An 11,485-nucleotide genomic window follows, 5' to 3' on the forward strand; every position below is an offset into this window, starting at 1 on the left:
GTGGTATCTCTTCACTTTTGCCATATCCCTTCTGTTGGAAGCAAGCTGGATTCAGCCCACATTAAAAAGTAGGGCTTTACACAAGGTGGAGAACACCAGTAGGTGGGAATCGCTGAGAGCTATTTTTAAAACCACTAAGTTCCTACAGTACAGATGAAAATGACCTCTCAAGCATATGTCACATTGTCCATGATGTAAGTATTTCAAATTAGATTATAAGCAATATGAACGAAGGCAACACAAGTTAATTAATAAGCTCAGTAAATGTTCAACAACTCTCTTCTCTTTCTTGTCTCTATGGAATGGATACACTGGAAAGGCACAGTTATAGACTGCAACCCGTAAGAGCTCCAATTTGGCCAATTAACTGCTGAAAACATTTGAAGCTCTTTAAAACGCTTGCCCTCTTCTTTTCACCACAGACTCACTGTTCCCTATTGCCTTACGTACAGCAGATCCACACAGTTACATTGCCAGTATGGTCCCTGCAAGATTTGCATCAGGGACCCCCTGATACTGACAACTGTAATCTGCAGATAAACCTCATCTGAACACTATTTTTAATCTCCTCCCTTCCAATAAGCCTATTTATCACTCAGCAAATACCTCTCCAATGTTTCTCATGTTCAAATGAGAACTAGGCAAGCCATAAGACACACAGCTGAATAAAATATAGCCCCTGGGCCTGGCCAAATGAGCTATGTCTCACTTAATTTTTCATTTCAAACTCTGGTGTTCCAAAGATAGTCAATCTAGTGGGAGAAGTAATAGCAAAGGGCTGGGAAAATTCAGGAAACAAAGCCTCACTCATTCTGTGAACAAAGGAGTCCTCCTCTTGAAGCTATGCAGAATGACCCAGGAAGATCCTCAATGCAACGCCAGGCAACATCGATTAGAACAGTGGTTCTCAAAGCATGGTCCCAAACCATGAGCTTAACCACACGTGGGAAACTGTTAGAAATGCAAGTTCTTGGGATCCACCCCAGACCTTCTGAATCAGTAATTCTGGGGGTGGAGTCCAGCAATTTGTGTATTATCAAGCTTGCCAAGTGATTCTGATGGTTCCTCTAGTTTGAGAATCACTGCAATAGAGCATGCCAGAGCCGAAAGGCATTGGAGGGATCCTATGCTCAAATGCCTCCTATAGAGATGAGGACACTAAGGTGGCAAAAAGTGACATGACTGGTTAATTTCACCTAGCTAATGAGCAGCTGCCTCCCTCAAGCACAGGCATTCTGAGTCCTAAGATTTCAAGCAGGGCAGGGGCTGGGCTCCCTGTCAGCCCTGGGCTCCCGCCTAAACCCATTCCTTGGCTCCGAGTGTACCAAGCACCTCTGTCCAGTCATGCACGGCACGTCCTACCAGGTCTGCAGGTGTGGCCCATGTACTCAGAGGTGTGCCACTGGAAGAGTTAAACAATTACCAGCCCTTGCTGGCCTTCCTGCTCTTTAATGCCACATACCTGCCCCATTACCTGCAAAGGTGAGCTCAGACAGAGGCTGCGACCGCACGCCTCCCTGGATACCTGCCAATGTTGAGGGGTCTGGGATTGGGCTATTGGGCTGCCACCCTGTCTATACAGTTAATGTTCGGACAATGAATTGAACCTTCCCAACATATCTAGAACACAGGATCATGGTGAAGGGCACAGAATTCCTGGTATATCTGAAGTATAACCTTTTGCATCACCTTATGGAATGACCAGACCTCGCAAGGCACATTATGTGAGCTGGGGAGCAGGTTGTAAATAAAATAACAAGAAGCAGTCTTTAACAGTGCAAAAGGTCCCTTATTGCGTGATAAGAGGGACAGAGATTTTTAGCTCCATCCTTCCATATACATGGTGGCTGGGGAAAAAGAAATGAGGAGGCCCTCTAGAATTTTTCCAAGGCCACTATTTCTACAAATGGGACTAGAGAATAATAATGTAACTACAAAGCACATGTCCTTATCCGGGCTACTGGATACTTCTTAAGTTACTTTTCAATCCTCAAGTCATTTTCCAAAAGTATTTAGAAAGGACTGATCATGAGGGATGGGGGAAGCAAAGGATGGAGAGAAGCAAGAAATGGGTTATTCAGGGTCCAGAGCTACATGTTATTTACAAGTAAATGAAGAATTTAGGTAACATCACATAGGAATGACCTCTGAATTCACAAGTACCAATTACAATGTGGAAGTCTGTTTTGAACAGTGCTTCTCAACAGGGAGCAGGAGGGAGCTCATGTTTCTGAACCTCAGAAGCATTTTTAAAATGCCATATATCCCTCCTCTGGATATAAAATAAACCTCCTGGAGCTAGGAATGGGGATCCATTTTCCAGGTTATTCTCATATACAGTACCACCTAGTCTCAGCATACCCCCTCAATGCCCTTCCAGCTCCAAAAAGGGTACATGAAATGTGAATACATAATTCATAGAAATTCTAAAAATCTACAACACTAAATTGTGTTTCTGAAAGAGAGGAGCCAGATCTTAATCATCTCTGAATTCTTATACCCTAGAACAAAGGTCTAAAACGAGTGACCCCCAGTACGTCTAGCCTATAGACTTGCTTTATATGATGTTGTATATACAGTGCTTAACTTTAAAAAAATCAAGTTTTGAATTAGCTACTGCAGCAGATCATATTTTTCAAAGATGACTGCAACACTATCTCCTGGCCCATGTGCTTTTCTAGAATGTGACTTTGTCACTATTCCATCAAGAGGTAAAGCCTTGAAACTGGTGGGCTTGTGACTACTTTAATCAATATAGTATGGCTGAAGGGATACTGCATGACTTCTAAGACTGGGTCATAAAAGGCCATGGAGCCTTCTTCTTGTGTGGGGGGGGACACTGGTACTTGAAACCCTGAGCTGCCATAGAATAAGTCCCACTATCCAGAGGCTGTCATGATGTGAGGAAGTTGGGCCACATGGGGAAGCCACATGTAGTTGCTCCAATTGGCAATCCTAGTCATTGGGTCTTCCCAACCCAAGAACTAGACATGTAAGTAAATGGGCCTTTAGAGATTCCAGTCCCCAGCCTTCCAGTCTTCCCAGGTGAGGCATCAGAAGATGGTGGAGCCAAAAGAAGACATCACCACTTTGCCTGTAAATGCTAGTCCAAAGAGTCCGTGAGAATAACAAAATGGTTTTTTGTAAATGGATAAGTTTTAAGTTAATTCCTTATGCAGAAATAGTAACCAGAACAGCTTCCAACATTTATTCACAGAGCTTTCCCTTAACATTTCAGAATTTGAGAAATGGGAGGATATGATAGATGGACTCCCTGCATCCCCAAAGTAAGAAGCTAGGTAGCAGACCCAGCGGCTGGTAGATGGGAAACACTGTCAAGGGACATGTACTCTCCAGTTTTGCATGGCTGTCATCCCTGACACCACGAACTAAGGTTTGATGACATCAATTGTTAAACCCAGCCTCTTGTTTTTCTTACACAGCAGAACTGTATGCATCAAAGTGGGTAAACAGAAGACAGAGAGGGCCTCAATCTTTTATATCAGCACCTTCTTACCTGGTTCCTGTATGTGCTTTGAATGCGCAACCCCTGCCCTAGAATACAATAGGCACATAATAAATATTTGTTGAATTTCGAAATCAACCCATCCTTTTTCTTGTGATTTTATATTTATTTCTGGATTCTTTTTTTTTTTTTTAATGAGAGAGAGCACATGAGAGGGGTTAGGGTCAGAGGGAGAAGCAGACTCCCTGCCAAGCAGGGAGCCCGATGCGGGACTCAATCCAGGGACTCCAGGATCATGACCTGAGCCGAAGGCAGTCGCTTAACCAACTGAGCCACCCAGGCGCCCCAATCTGCTGATAAACATTTCATATCCCATAGGTTTTAATGGCACTTCAGATATCCTTTTCATTCCCTCCCTGCCTCCCTTCCTTCCTTTCTTCCTTCCCTCCTTCCTTTCTTCCTTCCCTCCTTCCTTTCTTCCTTCCATACTTTGGCAGCTGCATCCCTGTTTGTGTATCATACCACTGCACGCTGGCTGTCCATTCACCTCCCATTCAGAATAGAGAATAATAAAAATAATCGTTTTCAAAACAGAAAAGGCTTGTTCCTTAGCAGAAGTACCATTTTTGTTCATGGAGCACCTGCCTCAGAAGACTTTAGAGAATTCCTGAAAATACAGAAAACAAGGTCCCAGCTTGCACTCAGCAACCAGACTGAGAGCACTGGGGCAGCAATCTGGACCACAACAAGTGTTTCACGTGACTTTTGTGCACAATGCAGTTCTAGAAATAAATCAAGCCATTTCCAAGAAACTAAAAGAGAAGGTAATTTCTGCCATTAAGCTCTGGGATGGCAAAGACAGATCTGGTATGACCAGGGTGATGGGTCCAGGGGACTATATGTGGAGGTTGCACTGGGGTCCATGGTGAAAAGGAGGTGGCAAGATAATGGGAAGTTAGGTCAGGGCCTCCAATAGCACAGAGACAAAGAGATCAGCTGAGCAAAGCAGGCTTAGGCAGGACTCCTCATTGTCGGGTTTGTGAACCTGGAGAGGGAGAACATTTTACCTTGTTTGTACTAATCTCTGAATGAAATGTAGCCCTTCCTTTAGCTCTATGTATAGGCAATAAACTAAAGTAGCTTTAGCAGGACCCATGACTTTATACTAAAAAAATCACAGATGTTTTTATATTGTAGAGATATCTTATAGTGCCATGTTCACTCATCACTGCTTCAAAATTATGATAGTTTTTAGGTCCCTTGCTCAATCTGGCAATTTAACAGACTATTACAGAAACACATCTATTACAGTATTGCAAATTTTAAAAAAATTGATATACAATTAGTTTCCTTTGTCATCCCAGAGACTATATTCTATGGATTTAAAACATTCCTCAGGAAAAAGTCCATGGGCTTCTCCAGACTGTCAAAGATCCATGTACCTGAAGGCCTGGACTAAAGAAACAGGCAAACTATGGAGAAGCCAGCCTGGTCCTCACAAGTCTATCAGAAAGATCCAGGCTGCCACCTTCCACCTGTGCCTCTCCCAGAGGCAGGAGGGAGCTAAGGAAGGTGACAGGGAGAGAAAGACCTTCCAGGTGCACTGAGCATCGAAGCCATTCCTCCTCAGTGCCTGTTGGTACAGACTGCAGCCTGTACGCGTGGCCACTGCTCTGCGGGTCAGAAACCATGGTACCAGGCCTAGACTGGGGCATGCAAAGCGGAGGGTCCATCTTCTCCTGGAGACCGGACCAACCGTCCAGCCTCACACCTGCGTATTTCCAGGCCTGCAACCCACCTCTTAGCCAGCCATCCTTCTTAGGCAGCATTGGAAGCACCACATTTCCACAGGCTAGAAATGAGATAGTCATACTTGCTGACAAGCAAAAGATGAGTTTCTTTACAGAGGTCCTGAGAAGGGCATGCAAACCTCGTATTAAAAAGAGCAATCCTCCATTCCAAGCTGATGCGCTAGTACTATGCGAAGCCATTTACTCATCTTCACAAAAAACCTAGAGAGTTGGGGGTTTTTCCAATGTCCATGTTAATATCTCTGCTTTCCAGATGAAGAAAAAGAGGGCTGGCAAGCTCAATCACTGTATAATATCTGTTACTATTATCTATTAATACTACTATTAATAATTATGGATTGTGAGTATTAATGTAGATTCTAATCTTAACTTCCATACTGTTTCATATAGCATTGGTCAATCATAATTATTAATTACAAATAATATTCAGAACAGCTAATAGTAATAAGAATAATAATATTTCATCTTGCCAGGTACCAGACCATGGACTGTACATTGTCCATGTCTCACTTCCTCATATAATCCTTACACAACCTTCTATTATTATGGTTGTTTCATAGATGAAGAAATCAGGGACTGAAGAACATGTCCAAAGTCCCACAGAGGAACTAGCTATTTCCTTAGAAGATTTGAATCCAGGCTTCTGACAGAAAGTTCATGTTCTCTTCCTTGTATCAGGGGCTTCTAGTCCTCACTGTACCGCTTATGTTAATGCCTTATGTTAATGCCCCTCTGGACATACAGATTCTCCACTAATTGGTATTATGGAAACTTCCAGGGAAACTGAGTGGGGGAGGGATCTCAACATCTCAGAAGTGCGGGGCCACTGGAGCAGTTTCTTGCAGACCTCCCCTTTACTGTCCCCCAGGTCTTCTGCAATTTGAGTCAGCGCTAAGCAAAAGCCACAGAGAGAGTCCCAGGAGGTGTGGTGTGACCAGGAATAAACACAGGCAGGGAACATTTGAACCAAAACGCACTGAAACTTGACAACCAGGACATGCCAGGACACGCCAGCTCATGGCTCATAAAGGTTGCAACTCTTATTGTGAACATTCACAGTCACTTGGTTAAAACAATACTGCTAATAATACCACCTGCTGACACTCTCAGGGATTCTCTGGTATTGGCGGTACAGCACTGTGCAAGTGTTTCTGCAGGGAAAGGGCCGTGAAGCCACAGGCAAATGGACATATTCTTGCCCTTCAAGGGAGGAGATGCAGGGTAGGGTTAAGGGGTGGAATTTCCCTGGCTCATTCCATGACGCCAAGACCAAGGTTAGAAATGAACTGAACCACCTTGTAAAAAGCATTATATATAAAGTCATCTGTTTACCTCAGCCACTGCTGTCACAAGCCCCATGTTCCTATCAAGGGTTGAAAGCAAACACTGTAAGCGGCTAAAAGAACAACCTCGTTTCTGATTCTCTCCTAAGACCTGATTCACTTACAAAATGGGCTTATGAACTTAAAATTATGGGAGAGGAGGAGGGAAGGGAAAGACAAGAACCCTTTTATTTAGCATCTTATTCACAATGAAAATTGGCACAGAAGCCAACCACATACATTAACATAGCTTGGGCAAGTTTAAAGCTTATGAATACATTTCTGTGGAAAAATGTGAATATGGAAAATCCCCTCTCTTATTTCGCCCTTTCCAAAAAAGCAATGAGTTCTGGGCTCAATGTGTATCCGTAACCTCACTTAGACCCTGGGAAACGCCAAGTGGGACTAAACTGGGGGAGTCTGGGGTCTGAAGGGAGCCGAGGATCTGCTACCTTGGAACCAGAGGAGAGGAAGGGAGGAGGCTTACGATTCACTCACCAGTAAGGTTTCATCATAAATTGCAGAGGGGGAGCCCAAGTAGAACAGGCTGAGGTTCTCAGTGTCTCAATGGTGATATGGGTGTCTGTCGGAGAAGATTCATTATTATTAGAAGAGGGGGTGAGATCTCTTTCCAGTCTTGCTCAAAATACACCAATTAAAAAGGACAGTTATAAAGAATTGTACACAGCAATAACCCAGAGTCTGAGCTGGTGATCTTGTCATTCAGTTTTATTCATACGGGTTTTCCTCGGGGACCCTTTAAGTATCTAGAAACACAAAGTAATTCATCCTCCTAAAGACTGGCTTGAGGGTAGAGACTTCTGTTGCCATTTCCTTTTGTTTTAGTTATTCTGCAGGCACGAGAAGATGTTTTGCCTGACAGTTTCCCTAGAGAATAAGGGATGTAACTATTCATTCACAGACAGGGGAAAACAGATTGGAGATAAAGAGGCTAAGGAAATTGTCCACAACTGCAGAGTACCATCTATCAGCATATCTGTCTGCCATCCCTCCATCCATCCATTCAACGAATATTTATTGACAGCCCAAAGGGCATTCCCCTCTGCACATGCAAAGGTCTATAGAAGCCCTGGGGAAATACTCACAATTCCTGAAACTCATCTTCACTGCTTAGCCTAGAAAGCCAGAGCAGTGTTGGTGCTGGTGGAGGAGACAGCATGCAAAGGCTGTAAAATGGGAAAGAGACAATTTATGAACCAAGTAGAATTCTGACTTAAATGCATACCCAACCACTTTGCTAGAAATGGTCAAATAAGAAAACCTAATGATTTAGAAAACAACCATGGACACATTTCTAAGAAGCATTCAGCAAGTATTTATTGAGTACCTACTATGTGGCAAACTCTCTACTAGGCCCTGGGAACACAGGCAGGCTCTTTGTCTGCTCCCAGCACTCCCAGTCCAGCTGTGAAGGCAGACAGGAGACAATGTGCCCACTATGTGTCAAGTGCTGCAGGCTCCATGAGAGCTGAGGACAGAGCACATGACTGGTCTGCAGGCTCAGAGAAAAAGCAGCATGTACTAAGGCCTTGCTGTGGGAACCAGGTTCTGAGGAAATGACCCAAGGCCAGTGTGGGTGGCATGGTTGGTCATCTAAGGCCTTGTAGGCTATGCTGAAGACAATGTAAAGTCATTTAGGGTTTAAAACAGGGAAGATAATATCATGTTTGCTTTTTAAACTATTTTTCTGGCTTCTGGGAATGGAATGGCCCATGATGGAAAATGGTAGAGGTAGGGACACCACTAAGGCAGAAATTCAGGCGAGATGACAGTAGCACATGAATTAGGACCTTGCAGGTAGAGATGGAAAAAATGAGAGGTGGACTTAAAACTATATAGAAAAAGCACTGCAGGAGAGGAAATCAGAACCTCTCCTTGGAAAGCAAAGGAATGGGAGAGGAAGGAAATGCCTCCATCCTGAATGGTTAATGGAGACATCGTGGATATTGCAGGGGTCAAGGTGGGAATGGAGGAAGGCCCTCCAAGCTCTGGCAGGCTCATACCAGCAGACAGGTGGCTGTGGGTAGACTGCTCTTGAGACTAGCTCCTCACCCAGCTTAGCTATATGGGAGAAGAGTTGAGTTGAACTAGCTTCCAGAATGTTAGATACATCTCTACTCATTCTCCTCTTTCATAGGAAAGGCTAGATTTTTCCATTTTTTTCTGTGCTGTGACATTTCCAGACCTAAAATCCAAAAATTGAAGAAGGAAATGGCAAGTGTTTGATATTTGGTATTACAGTTTCTCAAATATATTTAGAATAAAATTCAGCAATCACAGAAATGAACCAATATTAAATATTAAATTTAAAAATAGTATTAAAATATTAAAACTATTTTCAACCTAATTTTTGGAAATCGCAAAATAAGAGACTGGTGGCCTGAATTCATAGTGCTGTTCCCTTGAGCCCAAACCACATATCCTTACCTTTTCAGAGATCAAGCTTTCCCTTGCATGCACTTGGGAATATGTGACAGCCACACCTGCCCACACATGAGGTGTCACTTTCTGCCTACAGGCCACTTACCACTGCACGGATAGCCATAAGTCAGCAATTACCTTGGACTTTTTGTTACTAAGCTTTATAAATTACTAATCAGAGTCCTTTAAATGATTAGGAAGCTGGGCCTGGATATCATATTGTCACAACTTACTCAACTTTGTGTCTTAATTTGGCAAGTGATTTTTTTTTTTTAAGTAGAGCAAGTGTCATTTTGTCAATCTGTTATTCAAAGGACAACTTTAAACATCACTTCTAATAGCAGAATAGACCAAGAACCTTAAAAGTAAATAATGATAATAATATGTTTATATATCTCATAAATACTTCCAAATATCCTGGGTTGCTTTTGTGTGTGGGGGGGGGAGGAGGTGGTTATGGAATGAAGGTAGGTATGCAGAGAATAGAAGGTGGTTCTTGTTATTTTTCAAAACCAGTTCATCTTTTCTAATGAGTCATATCTCTGTGTCTAAGCCAAGTCCTTCCATGTCCCCACTGGCCTTGGCTTTGGGAATCCTGGGTGTGACTCATGGGTCATGATCCTGAAGACAGAGCCCTATATTTCTCCAAAAACAATTTAGGCCCCTCCAACTGTGATGCAATGATACAACTCCATATAAATCAGTAGGAGCTTTTATGGGTTGACTAATATGTTAACACCCTGTGATCCAGAAATGGAATTGCCTAAACTTTTTTTAGGCTGCATCATATAAATTGTGTCTCAGGTAGTGTTCTAGAGTTTTCAATGTCTTCCAAGATGATGTGGCAGATTAGGACATGATTAGGACAACAAATGGATGATTAATATGCATGACTCTGTACAACTCTTAACCATTTTTTGTTATAAAGAGACCAATTCCTTTGCATTTATGTTGGCTCTTAACTATATGCCACCATTCTTAGAACAGCAAAAACTGCCCCTAGTCCCCAGGATAGGAATGAGAAATCATAGTATTTGACCTTCACGACTTATAAACACAATGCCATTCAGGCTTATTTGAAGAACTGAATGAATTTAATTCATAATCTCCTTTTCTTAAAGTCAACTAATTTAGGACCTTAACTGTTTCTGCAAAACCCCTTCACAGCAGCACTGAAAATGCTTGATAGAATATTGGGAGAAGGCTGTGTATACCAGGGCATGTGTTGGAGAGATTATGAGAGGAGTCCTGCCTTCTACATTTTCCATGGTCCACCACTTTAGCTGAGGCCCCAAGAATCTCTGTGTAGATCACTACAATAACCATCTGACTCTGTCTTGAAGTGGATTCACCCAAAAGCAGAACAGATAATGACACAAGTCTCAGCAGTCTATTTGCAAGGTTAACCCAGGAAACACTTGTGGGGAAGTAAGGAAGTGAAACAGAAAAGGAAGAAAACCAATACAAAGTATTTTAGCAACTAGGGCTCATTCCTACCTAGGAGGGGGAGGAAGATAGGGTATTTATCTTCCAATTCTCACCATTATTGCTTGAGAGCCATTCCTACTTGCTCCAGAAAGGCTCTCTGAAATTTCTGCTTCTTGTCTAACTAAATAAAATACAGATCTGGTCCCATCACTTCACTTTTTAAAACACCTATCTGTTCATACAGTCAACAAACTGTATTCACTGAGCATCTATGACCTGTAATACACCATAATAGTCACTGTGGACTCAACAGTCACAAATGGTGCTTATAATTGGAGTGACCCAAAAAACAAACTACAAATTCTTTAGAATACTCAAAATCTAACATGAACCTATTTTGGCAGCATCTTCTCTCACCCTCTTCATTAAAATCATCCTCCATTCAGGTCACCCAAAGTTCTTTCTCAGTGTTATTAGAAAATACTGTGCTCCAGCAAAGGAAACAGTCAACAAAACAAAGAGGCAACCCACGGAATGGGAGGAAATATTTGCAAATGACACTACAGACAAAGTGCTGATTTCCAAGATCTATAAAGAACTTCTCAAACTCAACACCCAAAAAACAAATAATCAAGTCAAAAACTGGGCAGAAGACATGAACTGACACTTCTCTGAAGAAGACATACAAATGGCTAACAGACACATGAAAAAATGTTCATCATCATTAGCCATCAGGGAAATTCACATCAAAACCACATTGAGATACCACCTTACACCAGTTAGAATGGCAAAAATTGACAAGGCAAGAAACAACAAATGTTGGAGAGGTTGTGGAGAAAGGCGAACCGTCTCACACTTTTGGTGGGAACGCAAGTTGGTACAGCCACTTTGGAAAACAGTGTGGAGGTTCCCCAAAAAATTAAAAATAGAGCTACCCTACGACTCAGCAATTGCACTCCTGGGTATTTACCCCAAAGACACAGATGTAGTGAAAAGAAGGGCCATATGCACCCCAA

Source organism: Neomonachus schauinslandi, chromosome 10 (genome assembly GCF_002201575.2).
Source record: "Neomonachus schauinslandi chromosome 10, ASM220157v2, whole genome shotgun sequence".
NCBI classification, from domain to species: domain Eukaryota; kingdom Metazoa; phylum Chordata; class Mammalia; order Carnivora; family Phocidae; genus Neomonachus; species Neomonachus schauinslandi.